The following is a 12,767-nucleotide window of genomic DNA, read 5'->3' on the forward strand; positions in this document are numbered from 1 at the left end:
CAATGTGTATCTGTCTATTGCATGGGCATTGATCGAGTTGGAGGATCCATTGAAGCACCTGGTGTGGGGGCAATATCTGATCAAAGACACAAAGATTCCAATTGAAGCACTGTCATTTTATTATTGCTGTAAGTAGACATTTTGTGGGGGTTATTCAAACATACAGAACACCTACAAGCTCAAATTGAACCCCCAAAATACCCACAACATTTATATAAGCATATAAGTTTCACAGAGGAGTGCTACTGAGCATGGCAATATGTATTTAAAACCAGAGACATAACATAAAACACAGACAAAGCTCAGTGCACATCCAGAAAAACTTATATACGGTACAGTGCCTAAATATACATGTATAAATAACTAATAAATAAAATGGTCTTTTAGTTTAACATTTTGGCCAAATTGTTGTAAGCCCTTGAGCCAAACTTCACGGCAGACCACGTTTCAAGGGTCCCTACACTAATATAAATTCTTAATAACCTGTGCATTGCCAGGAAGAATAATTTATAATAAATCTGTCAATATAAGTTGCAAAAGTTCTAAGTCTGATTGAAGCTTTTATTAACCTGTACATTACCAGGAATATGCTTATACCATATACTTATATGCTTATATATATGTTGTGGGTATTTTGGGGGTTCAATTTGAGCTTGTAGGTGTTCTGTATGTTTTATAATTCTTGTGCAGCTAGTCTTGGCTGTTTTGGAGGGTGGCAACCTCCTATCCAATTGAAGCTCACTCCCTCCCACATTTAAATGGTTAAAAGCTCACTCCATGGCATCTCCCACTATCAGGGGAACTTGCCTGCATGCAGTGTGATTGTGACAAATCTATTACAGAGTGCTTTTCCTGGTAATGTACAGGTTAATAAAAGCTTCAATCAGACTTAGAACTTTTGCAACTTATATTGACAGATTTATTATAAATTATTCTTCCTGGCAATGCACAGGTTATTAAGAATTTATATTAGTGTAGGGACCCTTGAAACGTGGTCTGCCGTGAAGTTTGGCTCAAGGGCTTACAACAATTTGGCCAAAAGGTTATTCAAACACCCTGAGTGTAAGAAGTTACTGCGCAATGGTCTTCTTTCTCTCTCTCTCTACTTGCAGTGTTGTAACATCGCAGAGGAGTTTAACCATCATCAAGATTTCTACTGTGACTGGACTATTATACACACCGGCTCAGAAGTGGTAGATATTCTCCTCACCTACGCCAAAGACTTTGTGTTCTCTTTTTTCTCAATAGGTTTACAAGTCTTTTTTGGATAGACTTGTTGTTTAGTCTTTTGGCTACCAATCCTATGTATTTTATGCGATCTGTGGGATTTTAGCAACATATTTATCATTTATTGTAAGTAGCCCTGGTAAGAAATTGGGCTATATGTCTATCCTCCTACTGGTATAAGCCCTGCTAAAGGCAGACTGCCAGTAGTTATCATGGGTTTCCCTCGCTTCAAGCCCTGCCCTGATTGGTGGACGTAGGCCCCCTGACTCTGTGTCTAAAGGAAGAGACATAGGGGAGGGGCCTGCCAAAGTCAAAAAGGGCAGTGCACAGTCAATTTAGTGTGTGTGTGTTGGAGTGCCTCACTGGACAGTCAGTCTTGGAGTTCATAGTGGAGAGTTATGTATTACCTTTGGAGGAGGAGCTCAGGCATGCCCTGAGTAGAGTTGATAGAACTGCGGTGGACCAGTGCCCCTCACCCTGCTTAGGGGGTGAGGAAAGAGCTAGCCCCACCCTTAGTGCCTGTGACTTGGGGTGGTGGCAGGGAACAGTGAGAACCCAGACAGCCCATCCTGAAGGGGTATAGTCTGGAGAGAGAAGATCTGTTGTACCTGATTACTGCTACTGCTGTGTGCTGCTGCAGATAATAAAGAGCTGCTGCTACTACTTTTATAAGAGACTGTGTGAGACTGAAATCTCTCGCCCCAGCGGGGGGTTCTCTGGAAGGATTTCACCCTACCCTGATAGGGCTTGCCAGAGATGGAGGCACTATATCACCACTAAGAGATGAAGGCAAGAACCCCAGAAACCTGTTGTCCCCCATACCATCGCGGGAGACTCAGGCCCTTCTGTTCCTCACAGGTATGCACCACCAAGACACATGTAGCCAGACCTTAGTACACCCTAGGGGGTCCGATCTGCGACCGGGGGGGGTGGGGGGGGAGGGGGTCATAGGGTTACATGTATGTTTGTAACACTGTTATTGTGGCACGGTCCTTATCCCATCACTTGGTTAGATTCACACACATTTTCAGTCTAGATGTAATGTGCCTATATATATTCTAAGATCACTATCTTTGTTTGTATAGGTAGCCCAGGTAATTTATGCACTTACTATGACGGTAACTTTGTGACAAGCTATAATAATACACCAAATAACTGGGTTGAACTGAACGAGGCTTAGATATAATAAAGTATATTTATTCCTTAAATAGGTGAACACAGCAATATAGTACGGTAACAGGCAAGAAGGTAACACTTACTTGGGGTTGGGGGATGAGAAGTATCAGATAGCAATTCTCCAGCAATCAGGTAATAATCAAGATGGTATTTGAAGACAATGGATATAGGGTTGGCCACTATATATCTTTGTAACCCTATTCCTAACATTGAGTACAGGCTATTGGATAACAATTACCTGTATCCAATCTTTAACGTGGGAACACAGTTTAACCCATGCCCCCAGCTAGTTAGCCCATGCGCACTGGGACCCTGAGGGTCTCATTTCTGTAGCCCAACATTTACATCAGGGACGCCGGCCAGTCTACCAAATGGAATATCTGGCAGGATCTTCTTTGTTTGGAAGTGTAAGATGTGACACTCACAAACCACTCCAGTTTGACGCTTCTCCGCCCTCAGGTAAACAGTGAGGGTGGCAAAATCTTTTGAACAGCACTTAGTCTCTACACATTGGGTCGCCCCTCTGGCCACCTGCTTCCCTTTGTGTAAAGGAATCTTCGCGGGTTTTTATCCCCCCCTTGGAATACAATATTAAAAGTGAAATACAAACATATTAAAATATCTGGTTCCGTTGGGTCCAGCGGGTCCAAACTGCCCAGATCTCAATGCCGGAACTGGGACACCATATGGTCCAAGTTTCAGCCCGCTGCGACCTTCAGAACCGGAGACACACAAATGCTACTTAAACCGTTTTCTATTTTAATCCAAAATTCTCCGCTGTAAATTAAATCACATTTTTTCACTAAATCCCCATTGAAAACAACGGGCTCCGCCGCCATAGACTTTCAATGGTAAACCGCCGCCATTGGCGGCTATGGGAATCCGCCGCCATAGACTTTCATCGGGGCATCGCCGCCGTTGAAGCCTATGGGGTTTCTCCGCCATAGCCGGTCAATGGGAACCGGCCACCATTGAAGTCTATAGGAAAAACTCCCGAACTTTTAAGGTGGTCCATACTCTGTCGGGTTGGTCAGAGAGGGTCAAGGATGGTTCTGCAGCCATGCCGGAGCAGTGACTACAAGTACCCCAAACCCTGGCCCTCTGAACCCTCCAGAACCGGAGATATGGGCTTATGATTTGTAGCGTTTCTGACTTAGTCGTTTTCTTGTGCTGCTTCTGCCGTTGCCATTGGAACCTATGGCGTGACCCGCTCTACCAGCACAACCCGTTCCGGAGTCCTGGATTCTGGGACACGGTGGTGGTCGAGTGAGGGGAGGCCTAGGAACTAGGGGCAAAAGAATTTTATTTCTGGGTGCCCTAGAACCTAAGATTCCCATGCCACTTGACGTGGAACTTGACTAATCAGTGATCAAAGCTCTTTTTCAGACGTGTCCGCTTTGCGGTTTGGACGGCTGCCAACTCGTTCCTGGAAAGCGCCCTCGAGGAATCTCCATTGAAGTCAATGGGCCCATTGACTTACAATGGGAAACCGCCGCTCCTCCTCTCGGACGCCACCTGCTGGTCTTCAAGGGAAACAGGTCCAAAACAGCTAGATCCGCCATTGAAAACAATGGAGCTTCAATGGCGGCCTATGGGACCCTGCAAAATGGTGCCTGAAAAGGCGGGAAAATTGAACAAGGGGCTATAATCACTATACAAATATTAACCCTTGCCCTCCCGGATGGATCCCAGTGTGTGTGTGTGGTGCAGACACTGACATAATAATAAAACATGGGAACAGGGGAACATACATTTTCATGATATAACAAGGTGCAAACCACATTCCTGGACCGCAGTCCAGTTAACCCCTTGGCTCCCTGGTGAGGTCAGGGGGTGGTCATATGGGGTGCAACCCCTTTAATACCGGGCCAAACCCTCTCTCCCTCTACACTTACCTTTTGTGTGTAGAGACATGGCGTTGGTTCACTTGGTTCACAAGTTTTAACCATTTAGTGATAATTTAGTCACTTAACATTGGGTGGATTATCATAGTTTCAAGATCACATATTATTAGAGTTAGTTAGCTCTATTTGCATTGGTAATTTAATTATTCCAGCATTTTTAATAGGTTAGAGTGCTTTATTGTGTAATTAGTCACTTTTACTAATCTACCCTGCAGTGTAATGCTAAGGCCCCGCTCCCTCAGTCAGCGCGCCCGCACTGCAGACAGGCGGCGCGCTGACAGGCACAGACCGTGATATATGGTCTGTAGGGAGGGGAGCGGGGGCGTGGCCAAAACGGGTGGGGGGCACGGCCATGACGTGAGGGGGCGGGACCATCACACAGCCCCACAGCACAGCCCCACAGCACAGCAGCCCCTCAGCCGCCCCACAGCAGCCTCTCAGCTCCACAGCAGCCCTCAGCCCCTGCAATTGACCGCTCCCTGCGGTCTGTAGGGAGCGGGAGCTGGGGGTGTGGTTTGAGCGGGGGGGGCGTGGTTTGAGCGGGAGGGCTCTCATGCTGTCCCCCCCAACCTGTCGGTCCCTCTCCCCGTCGGTCCCTCTCCCCTCCCTCCCGGAGCCCCCCTCCTCTCCCCCCTCCCGGAGCAGGGGCAGCCTGCGAAACAGGCACCAGAGGAGGAGGGGGGGGGGGGCAGCGCTATGCACGTCTGCACAGACAGGGTGGCCGCCTCCCTCCCCGTAGCCGCCTCCTTTCCCTCCTCATTGGCTGACTGCTGCACCACGTGACGCGTCAGCGCTTCTGATCACAAGAAGCTTGCAGCATCGGCCGGCTGACGCGTCACAGCACGCAGTCAGCCATGTCTGAAGGAGTCAGCGGGACCTTCAGACTGGAGGAAAGGAGCTGGTGGCCCACGGCAGCGTGCGCCGCCGGCCGCAGCGGGTTCGCAGCCGTAGGATCAATCTGGATTTTCCCCTGCAGTAAGCAGCTCCCTTGAGTGACAGGGGGGGCAGGCTAAGGCCCATGTACTGCCCAATCAGGGGCTCAGACCTTGGACCCCCCCCCCCCGGGGTACTTAAGGGGCTGCACAGCCAAATTTACTGGGTTCTCTCCCATGAGAGTGTGTGCTGGGAGTGTGGAGTCAGGGGTCTGACCACCTTCCATCCCCTCCCATAGGGGAGTGGGACAACTACCCCTCATCCCACCAGGGGATAAGGGAAGAGCAAGGATATGCTCTTGGGCCCTAGCCTGGGGGTTGATTCCAGGGACCATCTGGAGGAGGGACAAGAAAAGTGAGCCTGCAAGAGATGGAGGCACCCCAAAAGCCTGTCCTGTCTTCCCCACAAACTACAGCGGAAACTCGGCGCTTCTGTGAGCCAGCACAAAGCACTGTGTAATAGAGGAATTTCCCAGCGGGTGGGGGGAAACCTGTTACACAAGTTATCAGTGTTATTGGCTTCAATAGAAAGATCAAATCAGCACTAACCTCTTCGTCCCTGGAGGTCCGCGGCAGCAAAGTGCCACTGGACATCCAACATGTGTGGCCATGTGACCGCTCCAGGAGTGATCACATTATCGTCCCCGGCCCCCGGATGATGGAAGTGGAGGGGCTTCCACTTCCGTTTGGATCGGACAAACCGCTCCACTCTGCCAAATCACCTCCTCAAAAAAATGAGCAATTCTGCCGTGACATACCTGATACGTTACTAGGACGTGCCAGGACCTGTGCCACCCCAGGTATGTCATAAGTTCACTCTACAGGTTGAAGAAACACTCTTAAGTGCTTTTATCTTGTGAAAAGTGAATATGCAACGCTTCATCAGGGTCGCTGGATTGAAGCATATCAGTTACAATACTTACGCTGGTCTGTTTGATTGTTGGCACCATAATTGCTCTGCAAACAAAAGACAGAGTACAGCTAACAATTGAAATTTGGGAACTGGAATTTTGAGGACTGGCAAATAGTCTTATCAGCAAAAAAAAACATAAGATTAGATAAATCCACCCAACGCTTTTATTTACAATGGAAAGTTACAAAATTATCATATTTGTCAGAAATAAAAATGTATATTTTTTTAAAGGTGTCAATCCGCTACATTTAGCCTATTAATTCAACAGTCTGCACTTATTGCCACAACGTATTTTAACCTTTTCCGTGCCCCCTGACGTAGCTAGCATGTCATGTGCTCTGGCACTCCAGGTGCCAATGACGTAGTAGCTACACCATATGCCATTTTCTCACTTTTTAGGGGCGATCTACAAAAAAAAAGGGGTGTGTGTGCCGAGCATGCGCATTTTAAGTGAAACTTCTTTGTCTTTTGTAACTGTTTTGCCACAGAAAAGTTGTTTGTGATGGTGCTGTTTTTCCTTAAAAATCAAAACACAATTTCAGTGACAAAATGCAAAGAAATTTCACTTAGAACGCGCGTGCTCTGCACACACCTCGTTTTAGCTATTTGCACTTCTATATTTATACTAAATATGAATTCGTGTTTGTTTGTGTATCTGTGGGTGAGTGAAAGTGTGACAGTGTGTGTGGGTGACTGCCCTGGGTGGATGACTGACTTACTGACCTGGGTGGATGACTGACTTACTGATTTTGGTGGGTGACTGATTTACTGACCTGGGTGAGTGGGTGACTGACTTACTGACCTTGACTTACTGACGTGGGTGGGTGACTGACTTACTGACCTGGGTGGGTCTGTCCGAGTCACACATGATCATCCCCCCCATCTCTCCCCCCAGCGCAGTGAGCAGCCCAGCCCTCCCTCTCTCAGTGGCGCAGTGAGTGTGTGAGTCGCCCAGGGCAGGGCAGCCCCCCTGGTGCATTGAGTGGCCTGGAGCAGTCCGTCCCCTCCTGGTGCTGAGTGGCCAAGATGGGCCCACCCCAGCGCAGTGAGGGGCACGGAGCAGCTTGTCACCCCCTTGGCACAGTGAGTGACCCGGAGTAGCCAGTCCCCTCCCCCCACACCCCCGGCGCTGTGTCTCTCCTCCTGGTGGAAGCTGGCAACACTGATGGTCTCTTCTGCCAGCAGTGACTCCACTTCCGCCACCATTGAGTTCCGTCTCCATCAACTCCATTTACTGCCAGGCAATTTTGCTCATGTGGTAGGTGTGCCCAAAGAAGTTTCACTTCAAAAAAAAATAAGGACAAGAATAAAGTACACAAAATTAAATTTTATATACGTAGTAGGAATCTTACTTATCCATCACTTAGGTCCCAATGAAGAGAAGAGTATGGATGGGTCGCTGCCCTTAGATCTAACAACTTCAAGGGCTTCACTAAAGACATGAACCTGTTATATCATCACCATGCTTGGCAAGGATGTTTCCATATTCTTTAATAAACACAACAGCATCATTATGCTATGACTTTAGTGAAGCACTAAGTAGCGAGATCCAGGTGCAACGAGTCAGCCAATCTTTTCTCTTTTAGGGGTTATTTGGCCAGCTGAGACATGGAAGAGGACTCCTCTTCTATTCTGTCATCAATATGACGCCACAATCACGTTATCTCTCCTGAGTGGCCATGGGAACGCTAAGTACCGAAGGGGCTGTGGCATGCTGGTATAGCGACCTCAACAGCACACAAAGGCTTAAGGGAGATCTTCTCCTTTCCAATTACCGCTCTCCCAGTGTAAGTACTAGTCTTGTAGTCTGGGCCCAGTTGGAGCCAGAGACGAGCCGAGGAGTTGCTGTGGAGGCCCGTCCATGCGGAAGTGGTGCTACAGTGGGCTACGTTCCCAGAAGATGCTTATTGTCTCTATGAAATTGTTAATGACATTTTAATGTGAGATATTACATTTTATATATCCAAGCTATACTGTGTTCTTTCTCTAATTTTGAGGTGCAAATTAGGAGGACACAAAGAAAAAAAGACAGATACCAGACCAAAAAAGCTCGTTCATTTATCATAGGGCCAGAGTCAGAGAAATGTTCGCCGACAGGACTGTCTCTTGTTCCACGTGTGATGCTGTGGCGATGCAGATTCATTCTCTTGTTTAGCCTCTGTCCCGTATCACCTATGTAGTAGCAGCCCCCTGGGCATTTCATGCACATGTTGAGGTACACGACATTGCTGGAGGAACAGGTGAACCTTTCTCTGATTTTGTACTCCAGATTCCTGTGTGATATATGTATTGTGCCCACTGTGTGGAGCATTGCGCAGGTTTTGCATCTTGCGGCCTGGCATGGTCTCGTCCCGCATTCAGTTGTACTGTTGAATACTTTACTCCTCACCATAATTTTTTTGAGATTAGAAGGTTGTCTGTATGATAAGGGCGTTTCAAGTTAGACCTGCTGCAATCTTGTATCTTCCTGGAGAATGTGTTGTAGTTCCCTGGCGATCTTGCGTAGGGCTTCTAGGTGTGGGTTATATGTAATCACCAAAGGTACCCTGTCGCTTGTCTCTTTGTCTGTATTCAAGATCACTTTTTGGAACTCTGGTGGATTTGCTGGTCTATAATTCTGTGGTTAGATCCACGGTTTATGAAATCCAATCTCAAGGTTGAAATCCACTGGCCTCTGTCTGCTGTGTCGGAGCATATCTGGTTGTATCCTATGGCTTGACTGTAGATGGTTGCATGCTTAGTGTGTGTCGGGTGGAAGCTGATGTCCCTCAAATAGCTGGCTCTGTCTGTATGTTTGCGGTATACAGAAGTCTGTAGTTGGTTGTTTATAGTAATGGTGGTGTCTAGGAAATATACTTCGTCCGGGGAATGGGTGAGTTTGAGGTTGATGCTCGGATGGAACGTATTGAAGTTCTCATGGAACTGTAGGAGGTCCTATTCACCAGAGGTCCAAATCAGGAGGATGTCATCGATGTACCGAAGGTATGTAAGGGCTTTCAAGTAACAGGTGGAAGAAAAGTCACTTTCCAGTTATGCTTAGAACAGATTGGCATACTAGGGTGCCATCCAAGTGCCCATAGTGGTCCCGGTTGCCTGGAGGTGTCATTTCCAAATATGAAGTAGTTATGGGTCAGAATAAATTCGATGCATTTAGTCACTGTCTCTGTGTGGCTCCTGCTGTCCCAGAAAGTATCTGCAGGCTGAAATCCAATCTTTGTGTGGGATGTTTTGTGTAAAGTGATTCTACATCCATGTTTGCTAGTAGTGTTCCTGTTGGGAGGGGGCCAATGGCATTAAGTTTGTTAAGCAAGTCGGTGGTATCCTGGATATAGCTGGGTGTGTTCAAGTGGTTTTAGAATGCCTTCCACCCAACCAGAAATATTTTCAGTCAGTGTGCCAGATCCAGAGATAATAGGGCACCCAGGGTTACCCTCTTTGTGAATTTTAGGGAGCATGTAGAATGTGCCAGGTTTTGGGTTAGCCGGTATCAGGTCCAGAATTTGTTCTCGTGTGGATTGGGAGTGTTTTAATGATCCTGTTGAGTTCTCATGTATTTTTTTTTTGGATCCTCCATTGCATCAGATTTGTCTGTGCGCTTCCTGCAAGTAGTCAGTGTTATACATACTTCAGTATTAGGTGATACCTTTTTTTATTTGGACTAACAATTGATATCATAGGACTAATGCTGAAGTACTAATTTATTCTGCACTATCGCAACTGGACTAACACAGGTATTTCCGTTGTCTGTGGGTATATATTATTTAGATTGGTTAGACGAGATGTCTATACCCCAGATGAAGTCAACTGTTAGTGACGAAATGCATTAGGTTACGTCACTGACGTCCATTTGTTGATCGAGAGAGACAGAAGGTGGCCTTACTCTCGGCGCAGCAAAGTGTTGCCAATTAATTTCCCTACATGCTCTTATCAGGTTTACATCATACTGTTATACCTATCAGGACTCTTCTCTAGGGTTTGGACATTGGACTTTGATTGTGATATTATTTATAATAGTGTTCTATTTAGTATAATTTTTTATATTGTTATTTAACAGGTTGTTTTGTTATCACATGTTATTTGCATTTGCATTTATCTTTTCTTTTGGCGCTACTTTCTTTCCTCTCTGTCTTTACATCATACCCAGATAGTGTGGATTTTGTATCTCTTCCAGCCTGCAAACTGGGTGTCTTCGGTTCCAGCTTGTTGAATACTGGCATGGCATCCATTCCTTTTCCATCACCATATGATACTGGCTGATGAATATGTATAATCTCCACCTCATTTATCTTTATTTACCCATGACTGCTATTGTTACTTTTACCTGGTATTAAATTCTCTTCACGTTATTACACCATGGAACGTGTGCGCATGTATGCATATTTCGTTTTTTTTTTTTTTTTTTAATAAACCGGTATATGCTCAGGGGGAAACATACTATACAGTACTTATATTATAGGAGTTCAACTCTTACAGCCTTCTGGGAGGGATGCCACTTTAAACATGTGCATGATTTACTCTAGTCCTAAGTAAGACTGCCCTTTTAAATTAAGTTTTGCTACAAATTTGTACCTTGTGTCAATTTGATGCACTTCCATTTTTTCCAGGTGCTGTGAATTCAGGCATATCAGCTACTTAAAGTATATTTATCTACAAAGCTCTTCGAACCCCTTTCAAAAAGATTTGTAAGAACAGAAATTGAGAGCTTTTTAAAAGTCAACCTTTAAAACGTCTAATAAAGTTAATCCTGGAAATATTCCACTTCACTTCATCTACATGTAAAACAAACAATCTGTTGCTGTATGAAGAACCCAGTATGCACAATATATTCCTGCTAAACCATTTCACCGTGGTGCAACAAGCAATAGTATTAAATAACTTGTAAACACAGACCTTCCTACGATCTCTGTAAACTCTCCCTAGGTACTAATTTGTTTGCCAACTCTTTAGGCAAGGATTTTTTTTATAATGTTCACTCTTCTGTTTGAGAACTTATTCCAATTATGTAATACAGCATGTGATTTTATTGCATCACAGACAGACAGATTGTGTTTTCACACAAACTCCTCTCACCAGACTCCTAGGAAGCCATCTTAAATACCGGTTTACAACTGCTGCAGAAGTCAGAAAGATGATAAACCAATAGATATCAACTGTAGTACAGCTCAAGTCTTTTAGGGGGTTAACAATGAAAGGAATGCTGTTCATGCAGGTAATGGTTTATCAACATAAACCAGTTCCACTTAACATATACATGGTGTATGCATTTTTTTAACCTCTACAGCCCCCACGTCTGGCATCTGTGCGCTACTGCAGGGGCATGGGGTCATTACTGGGACAATTACATGTTCCCCGATATCAGAAGCAGAAGAGAAACTCATCCTCTTCTATTCCTCGGGCTGACTGTCCAACCTTAGAAAATCATATTTGGGTGTATTTGAAAACATGGCTGTAAGTATGCCAGTCCTCATGTCATCTGCTGAACTTCCAGGCAACTAATGTTAAGTGATATTTGTTTACCAAATTACACTTCATAGCATTCCAATTAAAAAACAAAAAATGTAAATGGTACTTCAGTAAAAGCAATCCATTGGTTTAGGGGTTCTTAAGCAATCACTTAAACAAGGTACAAAACAACCTACTATATTTTATTGGACCCTACATGGCACAGATTCTGTAAATGAGTTTTGCAAACATGAGTCTTTGACCCAACAAAAGGCATTAATCCCAGCTTGTGAACATACACATCTGCCCCTCAAACTTCTTGTGAAACCAGACAACAGAAGCTCAACTTTTATTTTTTTAATGTGTTCCTTGGAATCAATTTGCATATTGTTCAGTCCTTCTAGAGAATCCACAATGTGTTTATAGCTGTGGTGCCATTGATGAAATCCATGGAAAATTAAACCAGTCTCAATTACGAGAGTACTTGAAAACCATCAACAGATTTGGCACATGCACATATTTTAGTCAGGCCATTTGTTCAATGAATAGCTCCGTCTGCAATAGGTAACCACGATCAACGGCCATCTTGCAGGAGTAATTTATATTGCAATATTTTAGGTAAAAAAAAAAAAAAAAATTATATACACTTTAGGCACTATAATTTATAGTCAACTACAATTTAAGAAAGCATAAAAATTAAATTTGATTTGAAAAAAAAAACAAAACTTTATTTTTCAAGTACTACATTCCATATCAAAATATTAACGTTTAAAAAAAATAATCATGAACGCCCATTATTTTCAGCAACGAACATTAGTATAAAGGCTTTCTCCAATGAGAATAGTGTGGAATAGAAAACATTACACTGTAGATTCATCAAATAGTTCAGAGATGAAATGGAAATGCAACATTTTCAAAACCACTCACAGTATATTTTATCATTCTTTTCTTCATTGATGTAACCTTGTGTACACCTTGTGCCACAAAATGTTACGTGGAGGAAAAAAAAAAAAAAGTAGAATGATTCTTATTGAATCAACAAATAGTTTGTTGTATGAAAGCTTCTGAACCTCACAGGGTGCTTCATGTACTCTGACATTTGAAAGTTTGTACATTAAGCCATTTGTTGGTCCACAAAAAAGGTACCCTACTACCAATGTAGTTTTTTTGGGG

This window comes from Ascaphus truei, unplaced genomic scaffold, assembly GCF_040206685.1.
Source record: "Ascaphus truei isolate aAscTru1 unplaced genomic scaffold, aAscTru1.hap1 HAP1_SCAFFOLD_1232, whole genome shotgun sequence".
NCBI classification, from domain to species: Eukaryota; Metazoa; Chordata; class Amphibia; order Anura; family Ascaphidae; genus Ascaphus; species Ascaphus truei.